The sequence below is a fragment of the Miniopterus natalensis genome, chromosome 17 (genome assembly GCF_054644295.1).
Source record: "Miniopterus natalensis isolate mMinNat1 chromosome 17, mMinNat1.hap1, whole genome shotgun sequence".
Lineage (NCBI taxonomy): Eukaryota > Metazoa > Chordata > Mammalia > Chiroptera > Miniopteridae > Miniopterus > Miniopterus natalensis.
The window spans coordinates 13,792,289-13,818,879 of record NC_142097.1 but is presented as its reverse complement, the minus strand read 5'-3'; the positions used below and the strand labels follow the sequence as shown (position 1 = coordinate 13,818,879).

The 26,591-nt window shown below is 44.5% G+C and overlaps 1 long non-coding RNA gene and 2 pseudogenes across 1 annotated transcript; 2 read left to right on the top strand and 1 right to left on the bottom strand.

The window, feature by feature from the left end:
• Positions 1 to 7,312: 7,312 nt before the first annotated feature.
• LOC107535648 (small ribosomal subunit protein eS25 pseudogene) lies at positions 7,313 to 8,818 on the top strand (annotated as a pseudogene).
• A 1,283-nt stretch (positions 8,819 to 10,101) lies between these two features.
• On the top strand, positions 10,102 to 14,464 carry LOC107535649 (uncharacterized). Its single transcript, XR_001603043.2, has 3 exons — positions 10,102 to 10,170; positions 13,296 to 13,342; positions 14,380 to 14,464. It is a non-coding gene; the product is annotated as an uncharacterized LOC107535649 (long non-coding RNA).
• Positions 14,465 to 25,118: 10,654 nt separating this feature from the next.
• On the bottom strand, positions 25,119 to 26,106 carry LOC107535643 (mitotic spindle assembly checkpoint protein MAD2A pseudogene; annotated as a pseudogene).
• Between the last annotated feature and the right edge of the window lie 485 nt (positions 26,107 to 26,591).

The window sequence follows — 26,591 nt, the reverse complement described above, 5'->3', positions numbered from 1 at the left end:
CCCTCAGTAGGGAAATGAGTAAATAAGTTATGAATGCCTAGTATTATGAAATGCTATACGGCTGTTAAAAATAAATCTATACTGGCCCTGGTTGGGCAGCTCAGTTGGTTAGAGTGTCATCCTGATACTGGCTGAATCCTCGGTCAGGACACATACAAGAATCAACCAATGAATTCATGAATAAGTGGAACTACAAATCTCTCTCTCTCTCCCTTCCACTCTCTCTGAAAAGCAATGGAAAAAGTATCCTCAGGTGAGGGTAAAAAAAAAAGAAGAGCCGGCCGGGCATAGCTTAGTGGTTGAGCATGGACCTAGGATCCAAGAGATCTCGGTTCAATTCCCAGTCAGGGCACATGCCTGGGTTGTGGGCTCGATCCCCAGTGGGGGGCATGCAGGAGGCAGCCGATCAATGACTCTCTCATCATTGATGTTTCTCTCTCCCTCTCCCTTCCTCTCTGAAATCAATAAAGATATATTAAAAAAAAAAAAAAAGGGAAAACATGACAGTGAGGACAAGGAAGGAGGGAGGGAAGGGAAGGGAGGGAAAGGAAGGGAGGGAAGGGAAGGGAGGAAGGGGAGATGCAATAATAAAAATAAAAATATATGGTTAATGGGAACATGGGCCCCTTCCCATGTTCAAACTCCCCCTCCCTCTGTGGAACCATAACGAAGGCCATCTGTAAACAGACTGTGAGACCTTGGAAACCTGTCCAGCAACTCAGTCTAAGAAAGGCCAAAGAGAAACCGCTTCTAGATGTGAGCCTGGATTGTAAACAGTGAGTGTTTTGATCTTGCACAGTTTGCACAGGGGTACATCCCCCTGCCTCTGCATGCCCTGATTTTCCGTTTTCTGTACTCTTTAAAACCTTGTTTTGGGAAGTTGTGAGTGATAGCAAAACAATACACCAGCTGGCCACCCCTGGTGTGGCCCATCCGCAGGCCAGATGGGACTTAGTGGGACAACTTCACTGGTGGCAGCCAGTGCAGTGGTAAACTTCATAGTCGACTGCTACTGGTGCACATATAAGTCCTAATAAGTCCATGTCCTTCACAGCCAGTCCTCCGGGTTATTTCTTTGGAATCCACAAACAATACGCTGAGGTTTTCTGGGACCTCGGCACTTTGCATAACAAAAAACAAAAAGTCACTTTGAATAGTTGCACAACATTCCATTGGAAAGATATACCGTTATACTGTTGGACCAGAGGTCCACTGGCAGACAGCTTTTTTCAGTTTCTCTTTACTGTAAACGAGGCTGGGGTGCACACCTTGTACACACACGTTACAATTTAAGTGGTCCTCTCATCCCTGCTGTCCCAGGGGCCATGAGAAGATGGGATTTGACTCGTTTCTTATGGAGAAGCTGTTGGGAGAGTGTCTGAATGTGCCTGGAGATGACCTTGGCCTGAGCTCCCTAAGGGCAGTGCAGAGAGCAACAGCCCTCAAACCTCAGTGTGCACACGGATCATCTGGGGAACTTGTTAAACAGCAGGTTCCAGAGCTGCACCCCAGAGAGTCAGATTCAGTCTGAGGAGAGGTCTGAGCATCTGCATTTTTAACAAGCACCCTAGCTGATTCTCATGTGGGTGGGTGGTGGACCACACTTGGAGAAATATTGACTTAGAGAGTGGAAGAGAGAGTGGAGGGAGGTAAAGAGCGTTCACCTGCGAAACAGGAGTGCTGGGGTTGATAGGGAAGAAAATTAATCAGGCCTCTTCAGTCAACCTAGGAGACCAGGCTCCAGTGTGCTTTGGGTTGGGGCAAAACTAACTATCTGGCTTCAACAAATACAAAATAATATTGACTATAAACTGTAATTGGGGAAAAAAAGGAAAAAAAAATTTTTTAAATTTGCCTTCATTCTCTAAAGGGATCCAGTGATTTTGATAGTCACATAGAAAGACCCCAAGTCTCCTAGTGTGTCCCTAACCTCGTTTCCTCCCCTTTCTGTGCTCAGCGATGTTCAGTTATGAATGTAGGTACAAGGAAACAGCCCAGCATGGTCACCGGGGCATTCAAAGAGCCATGGACTCTGGCTGGAAAAGGTGGGAGCCTACCTCAGGATCACCGGCAGAGATACCCAGTTAGGGGTTCTTCTGGAAAGTGGAAAACAATCCCAAGTCTTGGTGAGGATGTGGCACTACAGGAACTCTGACGGGTAGAACATAAATTGGCATCTACTCCGAAAAACAATTTGACCCAATAATTCCACTCCAGGGTATATACCCCAGAGAAACTCTTATACTCTGGCTCCAGGAAACATAGACATCGAAACAACAAAAAGCTGGAAAGAATCCAAATGCCCTTGGACAAAAGCATGGATAAATTAATGGTGGCATATTCACACAACGAAATACTAGTGCTAATGAATGAACTACACACACATCAGGCCGGACGAGTCTGAGAGATACGAGTGGAAAAAGTAATTCATAAAATACATTCTGGTTAAATTTTAAAATAAGCAAAACTAAACCATTTATTGTTTGGTGCTTTCCGTGTGGGGAAATAGAAAGAAAAGCAAAAGACTGTGGGACAAATTCCCAACAGCAGTCACCTCTGGCCAAGGCCGAGGATGAGATCTTTGAACACAGGTAGCAGCGTTCTAGTTCTTAAATGGGGCGGTGGGTTCACAGGTGTGTGCTTCATTATTATTTTTTTAATTTATCTTAATTGATTTCAGAGAGAGAGAGAGAGAAACATCAATGATGAGAGAGTCCTTGATCGGCTGCCTCCTGCATGCCCCCGACTGGGGATGGAGCCTGCAACCCGGGCATGTGCCCTGACCGGGAATCGATCCCCGATCGCCTGGATCCTAGGTCGACGCTCAGCCTCTGAGCCCCGCCCGGCCGGGCTGTTTCAGTATTATGCGCCTGACTGCATATACATCGCATATATTCTGTTGGCTCTATCAAATGCTTCAGAATTTACAAAATAGAAAAGTGAAACTCCTAGCCGCTATTGTGGCCTCTGGAGGTTATTCATCCTCTGAACCCCATCTCTGCGGGCCTCCAACAGGCACCGTGGACCAGGAAGCAAGAAGCCAGGCCTGCCCGGCGGGCGGGGCTCAGCGGTTGAGCGTTGACCTAGGATCCAGGCGATCGGGGTTCGATTCTCGGTCAGGGCACATGCCCAGGTTGCGGGCTCGATCCCCTCGATCCCCTGTCAGGGGCGTGCAGGAAGCAGCCGATCAATGACTCTCACATCATTGATGTTTCTTTCTCTCCCTCTCCTTTCCTCTCTCTGAAATCAATAAAGATATATTTAAAAAAAAAAAAAAAGAAGCCAGGCCTGCAGAGACCCATGGAAGCTTATAAAAACCCACCTCCCTCTCGCCGTTCAGAAATTGGAGCATGCCTCCCTTCTGCGCCTTTCCCATCTGTTTCTCGTAGACTGTGTGAGTAATGGCCTCTTTCCCCAGCCAATCTGACTGCATGTTTAGATGATACGGCATTTTTCTCTGACAACAACAGGACGACGCTTAGGACAGTGTTCTCTGAAGAAGCAAACCATTCCAGCCCGATTTTTCTTACCCTAATGCATCCCTAGCACCCGCTCCTTCCCAGCTGCCAGTCTCACACCTGGCTGGGCCTCCAGGCTTCTTTTTGCACCCCTGGTCACAAGCTCCTTTGGCTCCCTTCCTCACCCATTGTGAGCTCAGCAGCAGGTCTAGGGCTCTCCAGGGCCTTGAACTTTCTCCCCCTGGCATGTATCTTGATTGAAAGACCACCCAACCTTTAGGAGAGGGGCAGAGCTCCTGAGGTGAGGTTTAGACTTGACCAATGCAGTTGAGTGGATTAGGATTCTAAATAGGTGAGCTCCAATCCCCTCTTCCCCGGGTCTGACTGTGTGTCTTTGGATAGGTCCCTCATCACCATGCAGCCTATTGGTTTGCCTAAGAGATAGAGGGTATTGTTCTTTGGGATGTAGATTATGTGCAAGGACCCTTAAAAGATGAGCCACCCAGCCAGCGTGGCTCAATGGTTGAGCATCCACCCAGGATCCAGGAGACCTTGGTTCGAGTCCGGATCAGGGCACAGGCCTGGGCTGTGGACTCGATCCCCAGCAGGGGGCGTGCAGGAGGCAGCCGATCAATGACTTATCGTTGATGCTTCTGTCTCTCTCTTCCTCTCCTTTTCCTCTCTCTGAAATCAATGAAATCAATAAAAATATTTAAAAAAAAAAAAAAAAAAGATGGAAAAGACGTTCAAGTTCATCTAGTTTCACCCACTTGCGTTAAAGATGGAACAACTGAGGCTAGAGTGGGGAGGAGACTTGGATGAGCTAGGGATGCTCTGCTGTCAGGACCTGGACCAGAACCCAGGTCTCCTGCCTCTCCGCCACCTCGCCTCCCTGCTTCTTGCTCAGGCATGGAGGTGAGGGACAAGGGCCTACAGCTGCGGGCTTAGCCCTGCCCGAGCTTCATCCACAGGCCAGACATTCAACCTTAGAAGATGTTTACCTTTGAAACTGCTGATACTATCTGCGGGCAGGAGGTGCCTGCCTCACCTGTCAGCTGATCCATTGCACAATCTGGCAAGCTGAGGCCTGAGGCTCTTCCCACACTAAGCCCAGCTACAGAAGGGCAAAGTCAGGGTTCTGGGAATAACAAAAACTTGGACACTACCTTTACCTCTCCCGCAGACCCTTCCTCTCCTCCCTGCAGGGCTTCGGGTACACTGAGGGTAAGAAAGGCCTGAGGAGGGGACACGGGGGTGGGAAAGCACGTTCTCTGCAAGAATCGAAGGGGAGCAGGGCTAGTCGTCCTCCTCGCCTCAAATGGGGATTTAATTTCGGGGAGGGAATTGGAAAGGAGGAGGAAGCAGCTTTGCCCTGGTGCCTTTTTCAGCCCATGAGTTGAGAATTTATCTTTGAAATGGAGAAATGGGAGAAAGTGAGACGGAGAACAGAGTTGGTCTGTGAGGCTGCCAGTGGAGACTCTAATGGAGACAGTAGAGACTGGACTCCGTGCAAAGATGTCTGGGGTCCCATGTTTGTCCCCCGACCAGTGAGGCAGCAAATGGCCTGTCCCAGCTGTGGCACACACACAGACGGCCGAACGCCAGCCCCGTCCTCAACATCGCCACTGCTCAGGAATTCCACCAAAGGCCCCTGAGCAGCCCGATTAAAACTGGTCGTGTGGTGGTGGTGGTTGTTTTTTTTAATTATTCAACTGTCATATATGAGACCGTATGACTATAACACAAAGGGGAGTTCTGTTTTCATTTAACTTCACAATATGCACAGCTAGTCCAGGCTAGATCTTACAGCCTGAGCACAGATGTTGAACTTTTTCTATGCTGTTTAGGCTTACGGTGCTCAGAAATCCTGTAACTGAAGCTATGCCTTCACAGCTGCCACAAACTCCAGCCCTCAAACTCAGTTGTATGAGAAATGGAGTTTAGCTTTTTGGGGGTTCCCTCATGAATTATGCACAGTTTTGGGAGAGCTTTTTTGGGGGGGGAGGGGACATCAGGCGCTCAGGCATTGATCCCCACAGGGCACAGTGGCTCTCTCGACTGTTTCCATTCCCAACTTGGTGACATGGGACATAGTCCCTGATGCCGCGCCCTCTCGGAGGACCAGTGCTCCTGCTCTCACTCTCACAGCCTCTCTGCTCTTTCCTTTTTACCTTCCACCGGCCTGGGGGGAAATACTGATGTACAATTATAAAAATAGTTTGAAAGCAGACATGATATAGTAATGCATGGGTTTTTTAAAATATCGAATACTGAGATCTAGTGATGGATCTAATAACTTCATACTTTTGAAGTAGTGATAAAATGTAAACAATATTTCAACATATTGCAACAACCATAATAGGATATGAAGATAGCTGATATCTGCTGATGAAAAAGGCATGGGCACTATTAATGCAACAGTGTGTTTTTTTTTGCCTACTTTCATAATTGAATGCTACCTTTCAGATACAGGTTAATGAAAAATAAAGATGTAATTTTTTTTTCCATTCAAGTTCAAGGGCCTAGGTCATAAGAAACCCTGGTCAGAGGGAATTCATCTCTCTCAATCCCTATTTCTTCAACAGGAACCACAAATTCTCGCTGAGACTGGTAGCACAAGACCTATTATTATTTGCTTAAATGAAGGGGGAGAGAGTGTGTACATAGGTTAATATCTAAATAATCTTTTTAACCTTTAGTAGGGTTTATTTACACCTAGTTTACACAAAAATTAACATGCCTGATCATCTTTTTTTTTTTTTTTAATCACAGAAAAATAGAAGCAGCACATTAGAAAAGGACAGGGCAGTTCTGCTCTTATCTTAATTAATCTTTCATATTCTTTGGATTTAATCTGTCATTTAAAAAATTTTCTTGCCCTAGCCGGTTTGGTTCAGTGGTTAAGAGCATTGGCCCACAAACTGAAGGGTCCCAGGTTCGATTCTGGCCAACGGCATGCACCTCGGTTGCAGGTTTGGGGGTGCATGCGGGAGGCAACCAATCAATGTGTCTGTCTCACATCAATCTCTCTCTCTCTCTCTCTCTCTCCCCTTTCCACTTTCTCTGAAAAGCAATGGAAAAAATACCCTCCAGTGAGAATTTAAAAAAATATTTTTTCTTGACATGGCTGCTTTGAACACCAAATCTTAGCCTTTCTTCCTTTCTGATATATGCATTTAAAACTAAACTATAAACTTTCCTTTAGCATGGTTACATCCCACAAACAACAGATCAAAACTGCAGGTCATACAGCCGAAGCATTCGAAGAGGAGAGAACTTTGACCTCCAGCTGCACCCCGAAACAAAGTCTTGCTGCCCCCACCCCCCAGGAAACAAAGGACCAGCACATAATCGGAACTTGAACATCTGAATTCTTTCAGATGTCATGGATCTGCGTTGTCCAGGAAGATCCGGTGTTGATGCCTTTTTACCATAAATGGCCAAGTCCCAAGTTCCTCCAAATAAAACTTGCCCCACCAGCACCTCGCATACCTGTGTCCCCTAGCCCCTTAAAATCCCTTACCCTAGTCCAGTGAGCAAGATGAATTTGAGGCACCGTTAGGTCTCCCATCTTCTCAGTGGATTCCTTCTTGATCAATAAACCTTTCCTTACTCCAAACTCTGACGTTTTGAGTTTTGGCCTTTCGAAGTATTGGGCACACAAACAAGGCTGTCGTCTGCATGTCTGACACTGAAGCTTGACGTCCGCAGAGCAGGCAGTTGGGAATAGAAAATGGATATAAAGTGGAGAGGAAAAAATAAGCTGGTACTTCCAGGCATGATCTGGAGCCCATGAGGGTCCACTGAAGCCTGTGTCAGTTCTCGTTGCCTCTGGTGTTGATGGTGTGGGTGTCATGCAGAAGCCAGGCTCTTTGCACAGAGCTAAGCACCCATCCTCGGCCCAGAAGTCAGAGAAGCTGCAGGAAGATGTAACAGTTGCGTGCATGGCTGCTGCTCATGTCAGTGAGCTGAGGCAGCAGATAATCCGCAACATAGGCCAGCTACAGAGTAGCTGCTGCTTCATTTCCACCCTCCAAAGCTTCCACAAGAAACTCTTTTGTGGCTCATGCTAACTGGAAACATACTGAAAAGGGAACTCTGGGAAATGTAATTTAGTCTAACCAAGCTGAAACCTTTCAAAGGCATCATACTCACTCTATATCTCCATGGTTATGAACACCTGTCCTAAAGTCAGACCTCTCAGGTTTACATCCCAGTTCCTTTATTTAAAGCTGTGTGTCTACCTGAAACTATTGCAAAATAACATTGGATGTAAACTGTGAAACAAACCAACAAACGCTATTTGAACTTTTTTCAAAAAAAGCTGTGTGTCCAAGAGTAAGTTACTTAGTCTTCCTGTGCCTCAGTTTCCTTGTCTATAAAATGAAGCTATAATAGTGGTACTTACCTTATAAGATTTGTGTGAGATTTAAATGAGATAACATATGCTTGCTGTTGATATATTATCAATAAGACTTGGCCTATTGGAAAAGTACAATAAATATCAGTTATCAGTTGTATGATCTTGGGAAAATCATTTCATCTTTCTGATTTTCAGGGCTTGCTTTTTTTAATCTGTAAAATGGGGATAAATTCCTTGGCTTATTTCAAAGGCATCTACTGAAATAACCCATTTAAGTCTTATTCAAATGCGAACAGAGTTGATGGTCATCATAAGCACCTCTCTTAGCTCCTTCCAGCCTCGGGACTGAAATCTACCCCAGGGACCAATCTAAAGTAAGCTCACCAGTGACTACTCAGTAAGAGTGGTTCTCCAAATGTACCATATTAGTGTAAGATATGAATAATAGGAAAAACTGGGTGTGGTGTAGAGAATTCTCTGTGCTATCTTTGAAATGTTTCTGTAAATTTAAAACTATTAAAAATAAAACATTTGTGTTTTAAAAACTTAATCTTAAAAATAAATTAACCTCCTGGTCTGCTATCTCACCAAGGCAGCAGGGGAACCCACCGCTCCTCCAGTCTCGCCGTGCCTCCCAAGGACAAGAAGAAGAAAGGTGCCCTAAAGTCAGCCAAGGAAGACGAAGACCCAGCGAACAAATACGGGAACAAGGCCAACAAGAAGTCATCCAAAGGCAAAGTCAGGACAAGCTCAATAACCTAGTCTTGTCTGACAGAGCAACATGACAAACCCCGTAAGGAAGTTCCCAACAATAAGCTTCTACCCTTGGCTGTTGGCTCTGAGAGACTGAAGATCCGAGGCTCCTTGGCCAGGGCAGCCCTACAGGAGCTCCTTAGTAAAGGGCTTATTAAACTGGTTGCAAAGCACAGAGCTCAGGTAATTTACACCAGAAACTACCAAGGGTGGGGATGCCCCAGCTGCTGGTGAAGACGCATAAACAGCAGGTGCCACCAGCTGTACATTTTGAAAAATAAAATTTTGTTAAAAAAAATAATAAATTAAGATAAGATGTAGAAAAAGAAAGTGTTCTCAAACTTTGACAGGCATCAGAATCCCTTGGAGGGCTTGTTAGAATATACCTTGCTGGGTCCAAGAGTCGTGATCTATCAGGTCTCAGAAGGGGCCGGAGAAGTTACATTTCTAACGAGCAATGCTGAGACTGCTGATGTGAGAATCACGCTTTGAGAACCACTGACATTTAAACTATGTGAGTTTTCCTGTATTTCTCATGAACAGAGGCTCCCATTCATCATGACCCATCATTTCTTGGCTCATTCTGTCCATGACATCACCCAACATTTGCTTACCAGGCAGGAAGGAGACAATTGATGACCAACTCAGTCGCTGAGCAGAACAGAGTTCAACAGGGCCTGGAAAAAAATCCCTTTTACCTCCCTCCCCGCTTTCTCCAACCTCTTCAGAGCTCTAGGCCATGGATCAAGCCTTGTTTTAAAAAATACACACACATATATATTTAAATATATAAATTTCATTACAAAGAAAATTATGCTCATGGAGGACAATTAAGGAAAAGTAAAAAGAAGAAAAAATTACCCACAGCTTTCTCATCCAAAGGCAACCACCTAATGTTTTTGTACGTTTATTTCCAAAATTGTATTTCAACTATAAATTTTTTTAAGATTTTCTTTTGAATATTGTTGTAATAAAAAAGGACAGACATTTTTATATCCTGTTTTTTCACTCAACGCTATGTCATAAACACTTTTATGTTATTGTATAGTATCTGTAAACATTAGATGATCATATAATAGTGCAACTATTCCCCTTTTGTTGGATGCTCTAGTTTTCCCAGTTTTTTTACTCCTGTGAAAGACGGTTTGTCCCTGGCCGGGTAGCTCAGTTTGTTGGAGCACCGTCCCTGATATGCGAAGGTCAGGGCACACACAACAATCTATTAAGGAATGAGTGCATCAATAGGTGGAAAAACAAATTGATGTTTCTCTCTCAAGCAATCAATAAAAATGTTTTTAATAAAAAATAAATGAAAGAAGTTTCAAATTTCACAATTGCATGAATCCAGGTGTGGGGAAAAAATGACTTCCTTTATTTTTCTAGAACCGAATAAATTTCTTTCTCAAGCCCCAGATTCCTAGAAGCAAAAAAACCATAATCAAAGTACTTCTAGGGAAACTCAGTTATAATCAGAATCTTGCTGCTTCTCCCAGCTCTTCGCTTCTCTGTTGCTGAGGGAGTAAATGGAGAGGGGACAACCACTGCTTGGGCTTTCCTTGCTTTGTCTCCTGGTAGCCTCCTGTTCCAGAATAACAGGTGAGTCATCCCTGTCTGGCTCCTAGAAAGGCCGCAGGGGTGGTGTGCGAGTGGGAGTTGGGAAGGGTCCCTCCTCTGTGCTGACACTCGGTTGATAGGTAGCCACTCCTCTTGTGTCCATATGGCATCCTCCTAACTCAGCCAGGAGATTCACCTGCCTCGCCTCCCCACCCCCAAGAGCTGGGAGAATCTGTTTCCGATCTCAAGCCTAGACATGCCAAGCTGCCATTCCTGCTACACAGAATCTGCCCCACAAAGGTGGGAGATTGGCCTGTGAGGCTTGCTGCCTGCTTAGGCCCTGCCTAGGAATCAAGGCCTTTTCGATCCCCAGTCACAGGCGGTTTATTGAACTTCAGATAGGGCCGGATGCACAGTTCCTCACACACTCCACCTGCCTTCCCTCCCTAATAAGTCTTATCTTTCCTAGAGAGGAGGTGGGGAAAATTGTGTTTGGTTTTTGTTTTGACATGTCTCTTCCTATATCGTTCGGTCTTACACTTGAATACATAGCTTGTGAGTTTAAAAGCTGCGATTTTGGTTGACTTTCTTCTCACGCTCTATACTAGCAACTTCTCTAGGTGGCCTCTAATCTCATAATCCAAAAGGAGGGATAGTGGTCTTGGATTTAAAGGCATTTCGAGAAGGGGGAAAGAACACACCGGTTATCATCTTATGATCCCGCCTCCTAACTAATGCTGCAGAAATCCTTGGGCATATGTCACCGGCGACCTTTGACAGACAGGGCAGGGCTATCAACTCTGTATGAGCCAAGGCCTGATGTCATTAAGGAGGGTAAAGGGAGGTTCTTGAGGCTAGAGAGAGTGGTATACGCAGGTGGTCCACCTCATGTACAGCAGTGACAACTGTCCAAGGAACTGGGAGTAATTGCCCTGACACAATTCGGGGTGCCCTTTCCAATCCACAGGGGCAGTGATTGTCCAAAGCAGTTGGCTTACTCAGATACAGCCCCTCCCACCCCCTATCTATCCACCTACCTACCTGTCTATCCCCTTTATGTGTGTGTAATTTAGATATTTTCTTTAAACACCTTCCCAGAAGTGGAATTACTGGGTCAAAGAATAAAATTTGTATAATTTTGATGTTAAAGAAGAGATGTACAGCCATTGTCTTAATACAGAAAGTGCCAAAGCCATTAACTCAGGGTGATCAAGCATCAGACACTGGCGGTAGAGAATAAATTGCTACAACCTTTCTGCAGGGAAATTTGTCAATGTGTCAATATGTATAATACACTTTGACCTAGGAGCTCCACTTTTGGGAATTTATCTGAAGGAAATAATTGCACACATGAGCAAGGGTATATGTGCCAAGAGCTTCAAAGAACAGTGCTTAGAATGGTTAAAAATAGACATTATTTAAATACCTAGTGATAAAAGATTGTTAAATTCAAAAATAGTATATCCACACGATCAAATATCACGCAGTCATTAAAAACGATGACAAGAATCAATATTGACCGAGACGAAAAAATATTCCGTGAAAAGAGCAGATTAGGAAAAAAGCACGTAGTACAGTATTATCCCTTTAAAAATTATACTGTGTACATATGCATAAAAGGCCAGTAGAAAACATACCAACAATAGCAGTTATCACTAGGTGGTGGAATTATGGCTGCTTTCTCTTTTCTTAGTTATCTTTTTCCATATTTTTTAACCTTATGTCACTTTTTATTTTTATTTATTTTTATTTTTTAAAATATATCTTTATTGATTTCAGAGAGAGGAAAGAAGCGGGAGAGAGAGAGAGATAGAAACATCAATGATGAGAGAGTCACTGATCGAGCCCTCAACCCGGGCATGTGCCCTGACCAGGAATCGAACCCCGATCGCCTGGATCCTAGGTTGACGCTCAACTGCTGAGCCACGTCCGGCTGGGCTTATGTCACTTTTTAAATCGGTGGGGGGGAAACACTGAAAGGTAGCACATGTAATTAGGTTACTTGGAATGTTATTTTATGAATTTTAATCTGTTACTCACATGAAGATCTAGAGGCACTGAAATAGATTTCTTGGACTCCATGCCTCTTTCTACTTCACTCAGCTCGAGCCTGGCTCTTCCCCGTGGATAACCCCAGAATTCCCCACACTCATTCCCCTGCCCCTTATTGCCTGCGCTTCCTCCCGCAAGGCCCTGTTCCATTCCCACCAGGCTTCCCTAGTCTGCATTCTTTTCTAAAGTGAGCCTTGCCCCGTGACACCTTTCCAGGCAGATATTCTCAGCCTGGAAAATCTCCAAGGATCGTTTTTCTTCACTGACTTTCAGCCAGACTTGGAGGTCACAAGTCCCCTGCAGCATGGAGCCTGGTATGGATCAGGGCGTCAGCCAAAGTGGCCCTTCTGGGGCACTTAATAGATCAAGCAAAGTCCACTGCCAAGTAGTCACCTGGGCTGGGCCAGTAACATACCCTGATAAGCTGCTTGGAAAGTCTGGTCTTCAACCCTTGGACTCCAGCCATGGGAGGACTCAGCAGGACTCAAGGTCCAGCTCATTTAGCCGGTTTGAGCCTCAGATGTGCCAGCTCCTGCCCTTAAACCTGGGCATTGGAAGTGAGGGAGGCACAAAGGGCAGGGAAGTGTCCAAAGAATGCAGGAGGCAGACAAACCTCTGAGGGGCAGCCCCTTCACCCACTGAGAGCATTCACTTTCCCCTCTGATTTATTTCCCCAGCAAAACATTATGGCTCAAGGCCTCATATAGAACCTCAGAGCTGCGAAGGCCATCAGACATCATCTGCTCCAAGCCTCTCCCTTTACAGCACAGAGAAACCAAGCGACTGCCCACTGATGCAGAGCTCATGATGTAGCAAGTACCAGAGCCCAAGTTTCCTGACTCCTAGCTCACAGCTCTTTAATATAATAATGCGTGTCTTCTTTACAAATGGGATATTTCTAAAGCAAACTGTCTTATGTCTTGTGTCATCTCACCCTCAAATCAACACTGACCCAGATGTATGACTGTAAACCATCAAAACTAGGAAATAAATGGGCCGAACCCATTTATCTTACAAATGAGAAACCGAGGCCCAGAGAGGTTGTCCAGGGTCACTTGGCTGTCCGGGTTCAGATCCAGAACCTTTGGTCTCATTCACAACTTCTCTCATTATAGGTTGCCCAGGCCCTCAGCCAAACAAGACTGGACACCATGGAAAGCAGGTTTGTGTCTCTAGGCACACACAGTCACCAGGAACGTCCCCTCTTCCCTCCTTTCTTAAGTTGAGTGTTCTTGTGTTTAATCCCTGGAGAGATGAGTGACCCAGCATCTGTGGATGTTGACACTAAGGAATAGAGCTCCCAACCTAAAAGGACAGATTGAGAGACAGTGAGAGGTAGAGCTGGGGTGTGTGTGTGTGTGTGTGTGTGTACGCGTGCGCACACACTCTGTATTTGGGAAAAGTTTAGCTGACTGTGAAGATGTTTTGGGGACCATATTTTCCAAATAAAATATGGAGACTGTGATCTTGTGCTTCATTTCATTAAAGGGCAGAATGTTTCAAGTCAGGATTGTCTTTTTTGTAGACAGTTTAAAATTCTGGAAGGTACCTACGAATGATTTGTTTATCTGCATCACGCAGGCCAGGCAATTGCCAAATCTTAGAGCAGAAAGTGACAGTGAATCATAGTATTCTGCCCCCAGCTTCTAGGCTGGTAAATGTCTCAACCGTCCAAGATAAATGGCTGCCCCTTCTCTTCCTGATGTCTCCAGGGGAATGATAGCCATTCTTTCACATATTCTCTGAGGGATGACACACTGAGCAAGAATAGGAGATGGAGTATACTAGTGGCCCAGGGCTGGGACATGTGCCCCATCCTGAGACTGGGGTTATGGGGTCAGCCTCATCTAATGACGTGTGAAGGGTGGTTCTCCGAAGGAAAATCAGGGAGCTGCTATCAGAAAAAGGGGACCTGGTTAGCAGGGAGGAAAAATCAGGTCTGCGAGTAGCAGAGACGGTGATTTCCTAGTGGGGGCATACCAGAATGCTTGATGGACCCTCAGCATTGATTCCAGTGGTCTTCCTGTGCTGCACAGGCTGAAAAGATAAAGCCACATTTCCCTGGTTGCATGCAGCTAGGATTCTGGGTGCGAATTAGGTTCTGCTACTTAGATGCATTTCTGCAAGATTTGAAAAGTGGAAGTGAGGTAGAGGTCATGCCGTATTCTTGAGATGAGATTGTCAATGTCCCATCTCCAGGTTCGAGGACGTTGAGAGGAAATTCTGGAGGTAGCAGTGGTGGAATTCCACATTCCAGTGGAATTGGGCGGTGGCAGCAGCCTCCTGGTTTCAGCTTTCTGGTACCTGGATTGTAGCTAGAAGAGCATGCCCTGGAATTCAACCTTCTTGAAGGTAATAAAGGGAATGGCTCCCCGGGAGTGTTTTGAGAGTCATTTGTGAAAGCAACACTTGAGACTGCTCCTCCTGCCCTTTCAGGGGTTTGGTCATTGCCTAATCTTTGTGTTGAATCCATTCTGGTTTTTTAAAAAAATACGTTTTATGTTTTTATTGATTCTAGAGAAAGAGGAAGGGAGAGGGAGAGAGAAACATCGATTGGCTGTCTCCTGCACACCCCCTACTGGGGATCGAGCCCCAAACCCTGGCATGTGCCCTGACCAGGAATCAGTGACCCTTTGGTTCACGGGACAATGCTCAACCAACCGAGCCGCTCCCACCAGGCCCATTCTGGTTTAAACCCTGGAAGTGATTTTGGTCTCTCACCTGATGCCTGACTGGCACATCTGTGAGCTTGAAGAAGCACCTGGCCGGCTGGATTCCGATATGACCTCTCCCCTCCTTGACAATCACATGCTGTAAAGGACGAATGGCATGGAAAGATGTTCGTGATATAAAAGGCAATTACAAAGTTGCGAATTGTCTGATTCTCCGCTCCCTTTCCTCAAGGTGTGTGAGTCCATAACCCAGTTATCCGCCTCTGGAGATCGCCAATATTTCCAGCCTCAGAGTCATGCTTCCCTAATTATTCAAATACAAGGATTCTAGCCTCTGTTCCACACACCCTGCTGCCCACCCCCAAACAAGCTCCTAAGAAGTTTCAAGGGGCCCATTGTTCCAGAGACTGCAACATTTTCAGTCTGCGCTGTGTTTTCATCATCATTTTTTGTTCCTTCCTGGGCCACCTCATTTCACCAAAAAAAAAAAAAAAATGCTGTACTACAGACTTAGTGTGCAGCAGACTTTATTGAAGATATGAAATACAGAATCACAACGTTTTTGGGTGGCAACTTAAAATTGAACAGTTGATGTCAGTGCCCTAGATAACTGCCTGCCATGCCCCCTCCTTAAGACATTGCTTGATGTCCCTGTGTTTGCCACCTTCCCCAGGGCTGCCCACTAGCCTACGCTGTGCCTTTGTGTGAATTAGAAAGAGATGCCTGCTCTGAGTGGGGCTGATGCAACACCTGTCCCCAAAGACCATGTGGGCAACTGAAGAGCTTATGCTCCATCTTCGCTGGGCAGCTGCCACCCTGCCTGGCCAGTCATAGTGTATCAGGAATGATGTGACCAGGGTTGCCAGGCCTCGTGAAAGGAAAACAAAAACCCCCAGAAATCTAGATTTTAATTTTGATTTCCATTTCATTTGTTGGTAACTAACAGGCAAATCAAAGTATTTAAGCACGTATTTAATAAGTACTTATTAGAAGTATTTAATAACTACTTATACAGGTACTGTCCTAAGCACTTTATAAGTATCAATTATTTGGCCTGTGTAACAACCTGTATAGTAGTTATTACCATGCTCTCCACTTTACAGATGAGAAAACTGTGGCACAGAGATTAGTTGTCCAAAATAATAAGTTAATAAGTGGCAGAGCAGGATTTGAACGCGGGCATCTGGCTCTAGAGCCTACTCTCTTAATCATCCTGCTCTACTGCTATGAACTAAATTTGGCTCACACATTGCAAATTTTTGATCTGTGTTAGAGACCAGTGCAATCCAATAGAGCTTCCTGAGATGACAGAAATGTTCTATTCTGAGCTGTCCAATGAGGTAGTCGCTAGCCACATGTGTCTGTTGAGTACTTGAAATGTCACTAGTCCATCTGAGGAACTGAATTTTTAATTTTATGACATTTAAATAGCTTCATGAGACTAGTGCCTACTACATTGGGCAATGTGGCTATAGGCCCTTCTCTCTCTGTCAGTTTTTTCAATGCCTTCATTTTTTAAATTTCATTTTTCTTTTTTTTTTTTAAAGATGCTTTGTTTTAGAGAGGAAGGGAAAGGGAGAGAGAGAAAAAGAGAGAGAGAGAAACATCGATCAGCTGCCTCCTGCATACCCCACTGGGAGTCGAGACCGGCAACCTGGGCATGTGCTCTGACTGCGAATTTAACCGGCAGCCTTTTGGTGCATGGGATGTCACCCAACCAACTGAGCCACACCAGCCAGGGCAAATTTCATTTTTCAATGCTGTAATTCCTATCACTTCCAACTGGCAGAGGGTTTTATTGTAGTCTTTGTTTTTTAAAAAGCATTTTCTCCCCTGTCTTTTTAAACCATGTTCTGGGGGAGTACTTTTGATATTCACTGACTCATGGGGCCCAACAAGCTATTTTCCTCCACAGGAGAATCCTGGCTCTGATAGGAATCATGCTCCTCTCTCCCAGGGGCAGAAATGCAGCGGTCATGGGTTTTGTTTTCCAGATAGCATTTCCACCTCTTTGATGTATATTGATATGTATAAAAAAGATTGGAAAGATACATGCCAAAATGTTAATGGTTACGTTTGTGTAGAAGAACACATCACCATATTTTCTTTCTCATGCCTTTAAATTTTTTTCTACAGTGAACAAGTAGAAACCGTATATAATTTTGAAATCATATAAAAATTGTTATAAAACAATTCTCTTGAATTCCCAGGAGGTCAGCAAAGGAAAGCCTCGGGAAGGGAACCTTGCAGAGGCCCAGAGAGCAACCTGTGCTGGCGGGGGGAGGGCATGAGAGAGGAGTGGAATGGAGGGATTTTCTGACAAGTTTGACTGTGCGGAAAATTGGATTGCAGAGTCCTGGGAGGGTGTGGGAAGCTCACAGATTCAAACAAAGCTGAGCTGTGACAAAAAGAGGGAATTGCCTCAAGGGGAATGTACTTGGGTCTGCTGTCATTGATACTTACATAGTCAAAATAATAAAAGCATGAAGTGTGGTTTTAACCAAATTTGTGTTAAAAGACATTGAGCCCGGCCAGGCATGGTTCCCGGTTGAGCATTGATCTAGGATCCAGGAGATGGGGGTTCGATTCCCCATCAGGGCACATGCCCGGGTTGTGGGCTCCATCCCCAGGGGGGTGGGGCTTGCAGGAGACAGCCGAGGACGACTCTCTCATCATTTGTTTCCTTCTCTCTCTCTCCCTCTTCCTTCGTCTCTCTGAAATCAATAAAGATATATTAAAAAAAAAAAAAAAAGACATTGAGAAAGGAGTGCAGTGAGATTTAAATCCTCCGAGTCCATAATGGGAAGCTCATGGGTAATATCTGCAAATGAAAATTTAAGAAATACCAGTTTAAACTTGTTATTAGAGATGGGGGGGGACTGCAGGAGTCGATACAGAAGAAAACAGCTAAAAGGAGTTAAAAGTGTTGGATCTGAGGAGCTGGGCTTGGGCTAGGATGGGGGAGACAGAGGGCTGCTGTTTTTCCATAGCCTTTTTTTTCTGTTTGACCTTTTAGCTTTTAGGAATCTCTGAATCTATATAATTTTATCAAAGATAAAAATTTAATGGAATTTTTAACAATTCATTTTCATGACCTAAAAACAGATGTGGCATTACCTTGGCTTTCTCTTCTCCTGGTGGTGTCGAGGGGATCCCTGCTTCCTGGCCTAGTCTTGGTTGGGCCACGTGCCTGTCAGGCACTGTGACCAAGATGGCACACCTCACCTCACCCACCCAGGCTGAATGCCTAGGAGGTCGGGAAAGGACTCCCCTACCCATTTCTTTGGCTTTGACAAACTCATCTTCTTCCGGCAGCCACCTCGAAGAGGTTTTTTCCACAAGAAGACTGGATGGCTGGGGTTGATGTAGCAGCATGACAGTCACCCTCTGGAGGAACCCTAAGGCCAGAGGACAGAGCGGGGAGGGTAGAGAAGGGAAAGAGCCCAGGGTATGGTTCGGTTCTGTGAATTCAGTAGCCTGGCCCTGCACATCCCACTGGGGCCCAGCAGTGTGCTAACCACAGCTGGAGGCGGGAGAGGGACAGGGGACAGACAGGACCTGGCGTTGGCACAGGCTCTCTGCTAACGAATCCAGAGACCAGGGCCGATGCACAATGTCTGTTTTAGATCATCCAGGACCTTCTCCCCACCCAACCCCACTGGAGGCACACGGCCTAGGGAAGGCAGGTTGAGCTGCCTGGGCAAAGCCCCTCTTCCTGCTTCTGCACTTTTTAGCCCCTAGGAGCCCGGCCAGGAGTCCCACTGGGAGACAATGACTTGAGCATGTGGATGTGGTAAAATATGTATAAGATAAAATTTACCATTTAACCACTTTAAAATGGATAGTCCAATGGCATTCAGTACATTCTCGCTGTGCAACCATCAGCACCACCCATCTCCAGAACTTTTTCTCTATCCCCCCAACCCAAACTCTGTACCCATTAAACACGAACTCCCCATTGTCGCCTCCCCCGACCCCTGGCAACCGCCATTCTATTTTCATTTCTTGATAGACACTTGGGGTACTTCCACCTCTTCGCTCCTGCGAATAATGCTGCTATAGACATACATGTACAAATATCTGTTCCGGTCCCTCTTTCACATCTTTTGAGTATTTATCCAGAATTAGCCTTGCTGGTCGCATGGTAATTCTATGTTCAATATTTTGAGGAATTGCCATATTGTTTCCCATAGTGGGTGTATCATTCTACATTCCTTCCAGCAATGCACAAGGCTCTCAGTATCCCCACATCCATGCCAACATTTGTTAATTCCTTTTTTTTTTAAATAATAACCATCTTAATGGGTGTGAGCACAGATTCCCCCCCCCCCCCCCTTTTCTAGTCTCTTATCATGGCAGTGATTAATTACAATGGAAGACTATAGGTTGAATTAGGTTGAGCTGGTCCAAGGAGCCAAGGCGCCAAGGCTTTATTGGGGGCTGCTGAGCTAGCCTGGGACTGGGGGAGGTGGAATTTACCCTCTTGCAGCCTAGTCCTAAAACAGACTTGAGTGATGGTTAACGACACCAACCTCAGAGCTCGAGCCTGGTTCAAGCCCTCACTCTGCCTCTGCCTCTATCTCTTTGTCACTCTGCTTTGCAGTGTGACCTTGAGCAAGGCATTCATCTCTCTAAACCTCAGCTTCATCCTCTGAACAAATGGGATACACTGAAATCTCCTTTCTGAGCTGTTCTGGGGATTAGGTGGCAATGTCCGGAACATAGTAGGTACTCAATAAATGTTTTCTATTTTTATTAACTCTTGCCAGGAAATGCTATAGCTTTTAGGTCCAACCAAGTGGCACCGAGGCCCCTGTTATGATCGAAATGTTTGTGTCCCCCGAAATTCATATGTTGTATCCTAAACCCCAACGTGATGGCATTAGGAGGTAGGTCTTTGGGAGGTGATTAGGTCTTTGGGTGGAGCCTTCATGAATGAGATTAGTGCCCTTATTAGAAAAGATTCTAGAGAGATCCTTCACCCTTTCCTCCCTGTGAAGATCCAGTAAGAAGATTCCAGGAATCAAGGAGCAGGCTCTCATCAGACACCTAACCCACTGGCACCTCGATCTCAGACTTCCCAACCCCTATTACTGTGAGGAATACATTTCTGTAGTTTACAGGCCACCCAGCCTATGGTATTTTTTTTTTTTTTTAATATATAACAACTAAAGCTGATTCAGATAGCTTGCTTTCCACATTTGGCCCACGAGTCTTCATGGAATCCCTACTGTGCACCAAGCACCATGCTAGGCACAGGGGATGCTATGATCAACAAAAGCGGACAAGGCCCAGGTTATAATCTAGGGAGGAAAAAGACTTTAGTTGAATAATTACCTTCAATGAATGTGTGATTACAAAATAAGATAAATGCTATTGTGGCAGATACCCTAGGATCCCCTCAATGTCCATTCTCTCCTTTCCTTATGAGAAACATAAGTAAATGGCCACTTCCAGGTAAACCCGTGGTTACCTAGAATAACAGTACATTCATCAGCCTTCTTGCAACTAGATGTGGTCATGTGGTTAAATTCTGGCCAATGGTGCCCTGGCCGGTGTTGCTCAGTGAGTAGAGCGTCGACCCATGCACAGGAAGGTTCAATTCCTGGTCAAGGGCACGTACCAGGGCTGCAGGTTTGATCCCTGACCCTGGTCAGGGAATGTGTGGGAGGCAACCAATTGATGTGTCTCTCTCACATCAATGCTTCTCTCTCTCTCACTCTCTGCTCCCTCCCTTCCGCTCTCTCTAAAAAATCAATGGAGAAAATATCCTCAGGTCAGGAATAACAACAACAACTACAACAAAATCCTGGCCAATGGTATGTAAGCAGAAACGGTATGTAAACTTCCAGAAAATGTCTTCAAAAGGGAGAGGTTTGCCCTTTCCTTCTCTCTCTTCTCCTTGCTTGTGGGAATGTGGACATGCAGGCTGGAGCTCCAGCTGCTGTCTTGGGTCACGAGGCAACTTTGGGAATGAAAGCCGTGTGCAGCGGAGCAAGAAGATGAGAGAAACCTGGGTTCTGGGCACCGTGGATTAGCTCAGGACTTCTGAATGTGAAAGAGAGATAAACTCTAGTTTTGTTTAAGCCACTGTTCTTTGGAGTTTTGCTGTGATTTTCAGCTACTACCACAAGAAATGTGGTTTTATCAGCATATCTAACATGGAATCTGACCCATATTGGGGGGCTTCTCTGAGCAAGTGATGCTTAAATTGTGTTAGCCAAGAATGGAGTGGGACGCAAAAGGTTTTCAAGCAAAGGGAAAAAGTCCGTTTGCAATGGCCTTGAAGTGGAAGGGAGCTTGGTGTGTTGAAAGGAAGAAAGGCCAGGGTGGCTGGGACAGGAAAAGCAAGGAGAGAAGTGGCACAAAATGAGATCAGAAAGATGGTGACATAGGGCCTCATAAGCCTGTTAAGGCTTCTGGTCTGTATCCCAAGAGTAATGGGGAGCCACTGAAGGGGTCTCAGTAAGGGGTTACAGCGTTAGATTTGCTCTCCCCTTGCCCAGTAGTTCCATCCATCTGAAACAGTTGCCATGCCCACCCCCAGAAATCCTTGAGGCCCATACCAAATATTGTTTATCTGTGGATAAATTTGTTTCTTTACATTTTATTGCTCCAGTAACATATGGAACATAAAATTTGCTACTTTAACTGTTTTTAAGTGTACAATTCTGTGGCTTTAATTACATTCACAATGTTGTGCAATCATTACCACTATCTATTTGGCCCCCCCCCCCATCCCTGCTTTTTTGTGTGTGGATGAACTTTTGCACTTACTAAACATTTAACAACTGTGAGTCGGATTGAACTGTATCATTGCAGCAGTCACTGTGTGTGAATTCCTAGAAAGTGGGCTGTGGGCTGTCAGGAACAGTTGACCTAGTCAGGGTCAGCCGGGGCCAGCCTGAGGAATGTCATACCCTGGCCAGCAGGTCCACCAATCTGTCAGCTGTGGAGATTGGTTTGCTTTACTTAAGAGGAAGAATATATCCCTGAACTGGAACCAGGGTACAGACCAGAGTTAACTGATGTTTGATCTCTTTCAGGATCTTAGGAAAATATTCTGACCTAGTTGATCTACCAGAGATGCCAGAAGCAACAGAGAACTGATTTTGTCTGTGTTTCTCAACCTGGGGCAGACAGTTCTCTGGATATACACAGTGGTGTGTCCAGGACACATGAAGCCCCAAGATAGACATGGGGCACCTTCCTGGAACATTCATTTGACTTGATGGGAAATAACTTACATGCTTTTATTTTTAAACAAATGTCCATGCATTATGAGACAGAAAGTAACTTATAATGAAGTTTAAGGGTAAAATATGAGCTTTAAAGAAACTACACTTGCAGCTTTACACTAGACCTTACTCACAGATTTCCAGGAATCTCTATCTCTTTCCCCAGCTGATAGTAGTATTTTGGTAAAGCATAGTGATACAGAGTCAAACTCTCAGGCTGACATTTCTTAGCTGTGCCACCTTGGACAAGTTATACAACCTAGCTGAGCCTTGCTCTCCTAATCTGTGCAACAAGGAAAATGACTGTACCTAGTTATGTGTTAAATCCTTGTAATATGCTTAGCACCTACCAAGTATGCACTAAGAGTTATTTTTATTGGTGGTAGTAGTAGTATCAGGTGATAACGTTTCAGACCTTTGGCTCTCTTTTCAAAGTCTTTAAACTCATAACACTAGCAGTGCTATCTGCTGATTGTAAAATATTCAAACAATATAGAAGTAAATATAAGAAATCATGAAAGTTTCCCCTTCCCCTAAATTCCAGTAACCAGAGATAAACACAAATAACTTTTGGCTATTCATCCTTCCTCCCAAACATTTTTTAAAAAATTCAACATTTATTGCCCAGCTGGTGTGGCTCAGTGGTTGCGAGTCAACCTATGAACCAGGAGGTCACGGTTTGATTCCTGGTCAGGACACGAGCCTGGGCTGCAGGCTCGATCCCCAGGAGGGGGCGTGCAGGAGGCAGCCAATGGATGTTTTGCTCTCATATTGATGTTTCTCTCTCTCTCTCCCTCTCCCTTTCCCTTCCTCTCTCTGAAATCAATAAAAACATATTTAAAAAAATAAGTAAAATATTCAACATTTATTGGACACCAGGTACTTTATACCCCTGTTACATTTTCCCCCTTACCCCTCTGCTGTGCTTTAGGGCATTTTGGCTGTGATGCCAATCATAGCCTTTGCCCAGAAACTTGTGATGGTGGCATCGCTGAGAATAAATGGAAAAACAGCGCTCCAGACCCAAAGCTGTGAGCAGGAGCCACTCTGTCCACAACCTCCCTCTAGGAAAATCACTTCGACAAAGGGGCTTTTATGGAGAATCTGCTGACACTGAGATGCTGGGGATATTCAGGAAAAATGGTCTTGACATTTTGTTGTTGTTCGCCTTAACTTTAGGCTCCCATCCTAGTTTTGTGATTTCATACTTAACGTGTGAAAGGAGGGTGGTTGAAGGTTGAAGGCTGCTAGAAGCTGCTAGTTCTCCCACTCCATTTCTCAATGTTTCCCTTGTCCACCCCCTTCCTCTCTACCCACTGAGAAGGCAGATTAAGAGGCTCGAAAGACTCTCCTCTGCAGCCACATCCTCCAGGCAGCCTTCCTAGGTCTCTCACCCAGTGTGAAGCTTGTGCCCTCCCACCTACTTGCACAGTATCCTCTAAACTCTGCTGTAGCTGCAATTGCACTGCATTAGGATGTTAGCTTAGCTGTCTGGGTTGTCTGCTAAATCAGATCTTCTTGAGCACAGATGATGTGCCTGTTTTCTCTTTAGGCCTAAGGTCTAGCATATGACCCATGATATTTACTCAATACATGTATATCGAATAGATGGTGGGGGTAATCACTTGTTTACAAAGATGGCTGCAATGATTTTTCCCACATTTGTGTGCAAGTCCCTTTGTACCTCCCATCAAGGGGTGGAAATGATTCTTTCATTCTTTGACTCTGGGCTTAGCCAATGGCAAATGTGATGCAAATAGAGGCTGAAAAAGTCCTTGCACAAAAGGGCTGACCCCCTTTGTCTGTGGCTGTAACCCTGAGACTGAGATGTGAACAAGTCTGAAGAGCCCAATAGAAAGGCCATATGCAAGAGAACTAAGGATGTCCAGCCAGCTGCCTGCCTATGTCTCACTGGTCAGTTGTCAGAAAAGTGAGTAGAGCCCATTCAGCCCCAGTAAAGATCCCAGTTGGCTAAAGACAGATGAATGACTCCAGGTAAGACCAGCAGAAGAACCACCCAAATGACACCAACCCAAGTTGCTGACCCACAGAATCGTGAACAAGGCCGTACATTTATAATGCATTTATAAGGCTGTACGTTTATATAACGGATTACTGATATGGGAGATACTTTTTCAGTGATAGTTTCTTCATACAGTTTCTCTTCCTACCTTACCTTTAGTGGCTATCTCTTGTTTTTGCTTGTCTCGATTTTATCCACTTTTTTCTTATAGCAGCAAATAGATATTTTCAGTAGAAAAAATTCTTAGAGACAAAAAAATTCTGAATCAAAGAATAGTAGACATTATGATTTTCTTTCCAGCATAAAATTTTGAGAAGCTTGAGGACAAAGATAATATTTTCACAGATGTATGTATGTCAGAACATAAAATTTTATTTAAAAAAAATACACATTTAACTTTATTTATGATTGTCATTTAAAGATTGATTTTATAAAACACAAAAAGACATTTTTAAAAGTTCTGTATCACTGGAATTTAAACAGAAGAAATAGTGATAGCTTTGTAGGTGTAAGTTACATACATTAAAATCAAATATTGGAGATTTTTTTCAACATGGAAACTATACAAATGAAATAAATGGCAAAAGGACCTAATAGCAATATTTTGTTATTGTGGATTATCAGTTACTTTAGGACCTAAACAAAGATTCTGAATATTCAGACTTCTTTTGCTGTGTTTCATATTTACTTATATTCTGAGTTAAGGTATTGACCAAAAGATCTGATTTAGGAAGGCATTTAGCTTTATAGCAAAAGTTTTTCCATCTACAGTTACCACTTCAAAGGATTTGACATTACAGTGCTGATGTAATCTGCTGGCTCCCTCTTGAACAGTGTGCCAAAAATTATGTCAACCCCATGGAAAGTCAAACAGATACCAAGAGATGGAGCAATTATGCACAGTTCAATAAAATATAATGTAAAGTTTTCCCCACTTAAAAATTAATCAATGAAATAAGACATGAACTATAGTTGACTTGGTTTCAAGAAACACACATTTGAGAATTACACGATTGTTTTCTGCTCAGCTTCGGTCATGGACAGGGATTTGTAGGCTACCCTGCTGTTTGCTTTGTGGATTGTAGTAGTGAAGGAACCCAGTGGACTTGCTCCGAATTGGTAACAAACTGTGGTCTGGACTCTTCTCACTTTTCAGGTACAACCAAATCTTTGTATAAATAAGATCAAATGAACAAGAAACTCCAACAGTGGCAGAAATGTCCCTATAGGTGTGATCTGTCTGATCACTGAATGGATTTCATCTTGGATAGCTTTCTGAGACTTTTTTCTGGGTGTACTATCTTCTTTGGCAGTTTTGTCACACTCAGTATTAAATTGCCATCTTTCAAAGATCTCACTACTTTTTTTTAAATCTTCACCAGAGGATATTTTTTCCATTGATTTCTTTTTTTAGAGAAAGTGGAAGGTGAAGAGAAGAGAGAGAGAGAGAGATGTGTCACGCTATTGGTTGCCCCTGCACGAGCCCTGACCAGGCCTGGGATTGAGCCTGCAACCTAGGTACGTGCCCTTGACTGGGAATTGAACCCGGGACCCTTCTGTCTGCGGGCGGACTCTCTAACAACCGAGCCAAACTGGCCAGGGCAAGGACCTCACCACTTTTAATATTCGAGATGGCTACCACCAGTTTCTGAACTGAACTTTTGTATGACCAAGCTTTTAGTTGTTCCACCACATGAATCAGATATTTCATGAGCTCAGGATCAGTAGTTACTCGCAAGGTGTATCCATATTACTGCATTTGAGTAAAGGTTCCAGATGGATATATGCCACACTCAAGTAAAATGCTGTTGATGCCAAATGAGAAGAACTCAGCCATGGTTTCCCCAACTCCCGGGAGAGCTTTCCCACCACGGCCGGGCCCACAGACCCGGCAGGCGCCCACCGCGGATGGCAACCGCAGGGCTCCGCAGCAGCTCCCCAACACTGGGTTCAGAAGTCTAAACATCAAATTTAATACTTTAAGCATGCGCATCTTCTCGTATGTCGATTATACCTCAATAAAATGCTCAAAAATTTGATAGGGAAAATAAATATAATCTAGGATTTTGTAATACAGGGCAGTGGTGTGCTGGAACTGGCTCGTCCAGCTTCTGAGAGCTGATAAATTTTAAGCAAGCCAGTTGTTAACCGTAGCTATCGTTAAATCATAACGTATGCACACTTACAATTAAACTAATTATATTTTTTAAAAAAGTAATAAATACTCGCCCTGGCCAGGTGGCTCAGTTGATTGGAGCGTCAGCCCATAAACCAAAAGGTTGTGGGTTCAGTTCCTGGTCAGGGCACGTACCCAGATTGAAGATTTAATCCCCAGTCAGGGAATCTGGGAGGCAACTGGTTGCCATTTCTCTCTCACATTGATGATTCTCTCTCTGTGTCTCTCCCCTTCCTCTCTCTCTAAAGCCAATTGGGGGAAAAAACAAAACCCAACATATCCTCACGTGAGGATTAAAAAGG